This window comes from Diachasma alloeum, unplaced genomic scaffold (assembly GCF_001412515.2).
Source record: "Diachasma alloeum isolate Michigan unplaced genomic scaffold, Dall2.0 Dall_scaffold_00270, whole genome shotgun sequence".
In the NCBI taxonomy this organism is placed as follows: Eukaryota; Metazoa; Arthropoda; class Insecta; order Hymenoptera; family Braconidae; genus Diachasma; species Diachasma alloeum.
The window spans coordinates 1,018,110-1,023,014 of NW_021680409.1; positions in this window are offsets into that span (position 1 = coordinate 1,018,110).

The window sequence follows — 4,905 nt, forward strand, 5'->3', positions numbered from 1 at the left end:
CCCCCCTCCCAGAACATGCACGGATGTTGTACCTCACAACCACAATTTCTAGAAAAAAAATATGACATTTATCATAAACAACAGCTATAAGTGTATTCAACTCTTTACACGTCGAAACATATGTCATTCATCATGGTAATTTTAAATGCACGAGGGCTACCACATTTACAGGCTATGTACACCCGGGCTCTATGCGTTAGTACCTCCCGGAATAAATGACTCGGCATTACGTTTGTAATTTCATTTTATATTTAAAATCACCCCCATACCCCTCACGCTCCAGACATGCCCTGGCACCATCGTTGGAGACAAATTGGCCATTTGCATAATGCGGTTATTTATTAACGAGATCCAATGTACATACATACGATGTAACGTTAAATAAACCGTATGTTGAGTTTTGTCAATGTGTGGGGCTGGATTTTATGTTCCATCGGTTGTTAACAAGTCGCTCGGTGAAAAAGGAAAAAATAAAATTTGATATTGCACTCTAAACAAATATTATTCACCAATTGGGAAATGTTCATTTATCATCGCCAATTTTCCAGTTTAGTCGACAGGAAATAAAGTATTCATCGGTAATAGTCAGTACTGGAATAATTTTTCTGAATTTATTCTGATTATTATACGCAACGCTGAATGAATGCGCCCCCTGGGGGAAAGGGAAAAGGGATAAAGTTAATTGTCATAGATAAATGGATAACGATCTATGCGGGCCGCTGGATAACGAATGAATCGTTTCAAATTGAATCGTTAACAATTGAATATGAAAACCAGCGATACGTTGAAAAATTGAAGTGAAAATAATGGGATGAAATAAAATGCAACGTTAAAGGTCGGTTGCAGATTAAACAATGTTGTGAGGGCGGAGTGAGTGATTTTGATCGATGACGGGAATTCAATTAAAATTATAATACAAAGTGAACACGTGAAACTCGAGAGGATTGATCGAGAGGACCTTAGGGAGGTGAGTTTTATCCACCGTGGAATTGATGGTGATTGAATAATAATCGTGGGAAGATGATTGGGAGAAAGTTGATTCGAATGTGTTTTGTCTTATTTATTCTTGATGAGACGGCACTGTTCTGACAAGAGGCTAAAGTGTCATGGGGGATAACTATGGAAGTTATATCCATGTGATGAATCTACATTTCAACAGATATCGCGGCAGATCCCCCTCCCCCTCCTTAATATAGAGCTTACAATATGGCCGCCGCGGTATCGTGTCCACCTCGCGTTTTTGAAGATTTATTAAAATTATTCCTATAATCCAAATTAGTTCCAACTTGGCTTATTCTATTGTCATAACGGGACCATTTCTCTCTGAATTTTTTCACATTTTTCTATCCATCAGACGAACGTAATTCGTGAAGTCAAGATTTGGTGACATTTGGTCATGTGACTCTGCCATGAAAATTTGTCGTTGGAAAAATGATCCACCCCTTCATCACATCGACACTCACAAAGCCAATTATTAAAATATAATTTCCAATACGATAAATATTTCATACAGTTTATTTATTTCCCAACGTCATTGATATTTATTATTCCTCAACGCTTGGTTCCCGGGCGAGAGAGCAATTATTCCTACCTGCATTATGTGGGAATAATGTAGCTCATTGGAATGAACGAGGAGTGAGACAGAGCTCAACAGTGAAAAAAGGACACTCGAGTAGATACTTTATTCAACAACCGTGCGACTATAATTTATGTCTCTAGTGAGAGCTGTTGAAGACTCGATTCGTGAGGTGGTAGAAAGGGCGCTATCATCCACGATAATTAAGTATGCAATTGCACTTGTGTTTCTCTTAACCCGATAAAATATAACCATCACAGCGGTGAAAACCGTTGATTCGTTGTTTTCAAACTGATTGCAACCGTGGAAAAGGTCGGCAGGTTTTACCATGCATTTGACACTGGTGATTTATTCTCAACTCGGTGATAAAAAATTGCATTTAAAACCTAGTTTGTTTATTTATATTCTTGTTTGCTGCGGGTAATGGGTAGATGGGCGTATATATCACTGTGACAACACAATTATTTCAGGTTATAATGAAATTTTATTAACGAGGCTAATAAATTTTTAAAAACAGTATTTGATTTAGGTAATTACACTTTAATTCGTGATAATTTATTACTCATTTTCATAATTCTAGGCAGGGGAGGGGGGGGGAGGGGAATTTACGGGATTATGACGTTGAAGTGGAAACTTTTATGTGTCGTAGGAGATTTATTGACTTCATTCGAAAATTATAATGATTTAATTGGAGGGAAATAGATGATTTATTCACATTTAAAATAATGATCATTTCGCGAGGAACTCTAGACAAAGTCAAATAAAAAATTATTATTATTCTATCAAAGAGTTTAACGAAACTAACAAATTATTGAAGACAATATTTGATATAGATGATTGCACCTTTAATTCGTGATAATTCATCATTCATCTCCATAATTCTAGGGGGTTGTGAAAATTCATGAGATTAGGTTGAAGTAGAAACTGTTCGATGTCAGAGGTGATTTATCGATTTCCATTTGAGTTATGATAATTTAATTGGAATGAATTTAATAATTTATTCGTCCTCAGCACTATGATAATTTCCATCATGTGATTGAATAATGAAATTCAGTTATGGATTGACGAAGTAGAAGTGAATATTTTCCTCAATTATTTTTTCTCGAGATAATCGCGATGAACTCCGGACGAACACTAATAAAAAAAACATTCATTACAGTATAAAATCTCGACTAGGTCAGCATTCGAAACAAATTGATTTATGCAACACTAATGAATCCATTCGGTACCAATAAACCGTCTCAACGAGTTCAACTCATCTATTTATAAAAATAAAATGCTTCAATCAGAGTTGAAGGGATCTGAATGTTGGAATAACGGGCGCGGGTTGTATTAAAAAGTTAGTCAGTGCTATTTGGCGTTGTGCCAGATGACCTATCGCCGTGGAAATTCGTCTTTTCGCCGCGACATGTTTCGGCGGGACTTGATAGATTGATGCACGTCCCGAGTGACAGCTCTGCTGGTGAGTAATCTGCATGCCACGACGTTATCCCACCAGTGTATAACGGAGTGCTGGGTGTTGTGTGCGTGTGGATGAGTGGTAGAAGTGGAGGGGAACAAAAATTTATCAACTCGACGGATGGCATTCAATCAATGGAAATTGATTGATCATCCGTCCGGTGATCATTGGGATGATTGAATGGGTTTGTCGGGATCATGAGTAAACTTGATCATTTAAAATTGGCGCATCCAGGGAAATGACTCATTTCAATTGAATGAATCTGTTTATTCCAATGTTTTTCATTTATTTCAACAACACTTGCGTCAAGAATTGATAAACTCGTATATTAATTGGGATACAAATGTTTTCATTACTTGTAATACATTGTTGATTATTCATTCCTCTTTAAATAAATTGGGAAAACATTTTTGGTCAACAATCTATTTAGTCAAGCATATGCTAGACTTAGGAATATGATTATCTTAGTTTATGAATAAATAAATAAATAAATAAATAAATAAAGCAATAAATGTTTTAGATTTGTAAAAAATATATATATATTTAAAAAAATTTTAAACATAAATGTATATTCTATTTTGTAGTTTATTATACATATATGTGTAACGGCTATAAGCTATGCAAGAAAGATGAACGGAAAAATATAGTTGAAAAATTCGAATATTCAAATTTCAAAAAAAGTTGAACCTTTGGATATAACAAAAATGCTTATGGAATTGTTGTGAAAAATAAATTTGTATGCACATTGAAAAAAAATAGAAGAATGTTTTAAAAGACAAAAATAAAACAACAAATTGTGAATTTCTACAGTAGACAGTCTATACTGAAGATTTTTATTTCCACACTTGGGACATGAGATCGATTTCTCTCTTAGATGCACCTGATTTCTTAAACCTTACAACGTGAATTATTCAACGCAAATTTTTGAAGATGATTTTTCAATTTTTTTTCAAATCGAATCATCATAAAAGTGGACATAAACTCTTTTTTAATAAATAAATGAATACCTAACGATAAAAAATAATATGTATAAATCGCTAGTCAATCATGCGCGCGCCAAGCGTGCCTGCTTTCCTAGTCGTTGTAAATAATTCCCTAAAAATTATAAACAAGCGGTTGACTCAATTGAAAATAAACTCCCAAAAATTCCCCATGAAATTCCTCAAAAATACCCCATAAAATAAATTCCCAAATTCCCCAATTTCAAATGCTCCAATAAATCCCCCCGTCGTATCCCGTTCCATTACTCCCAGCTTAAACCGTCGTCAATCACTCCACCCATCTCATAAACATAAAACTAAAAGCAAGGAAAAATAAAAAAAGCCCTAGCACAAAATAAAGTGATAAAAGTGACTCAGGAAAATGTCGACACTCGTGTCTACCCCAGTATCACCGTAAACTTGACGCAACATCCACAACAGTTGAGACTAATCTGGCGTGAGCGTGAGCCTCGCGTCTTATGGGCTATACCCCGATGGCGAATGGGTTTTGGCTTTTACACCAAACGGATGCCAGCCAATCTTACCAACTAAAAGAAGTGGCAGAGGCTTACAACAGCCGTCGTCGGGTGTACGACGGTTGAGCTGGTGAGTGATGAAGCGAGTGCAGAGTGAGGCCTATTTTTGTCTACTGCCAACAAACAGCGTCGTAGATCTCGTGACACGTCGTTATACCGTACACTCATCCACCTCTTATTCTTGTTTTCAACTGTCAAGTGTTATATTCCGAGAGGGATTTAGCAATTGTGTCTTTATAGAAAAAATACTCGTTTCTCCTTTTTTCTGACCAATCAGAACCTCACGTCCAAAATGCACTCTCGCTAAATACTTGGACATTTGCAACACTCAATGTAAACAAAAGGACAAAACTC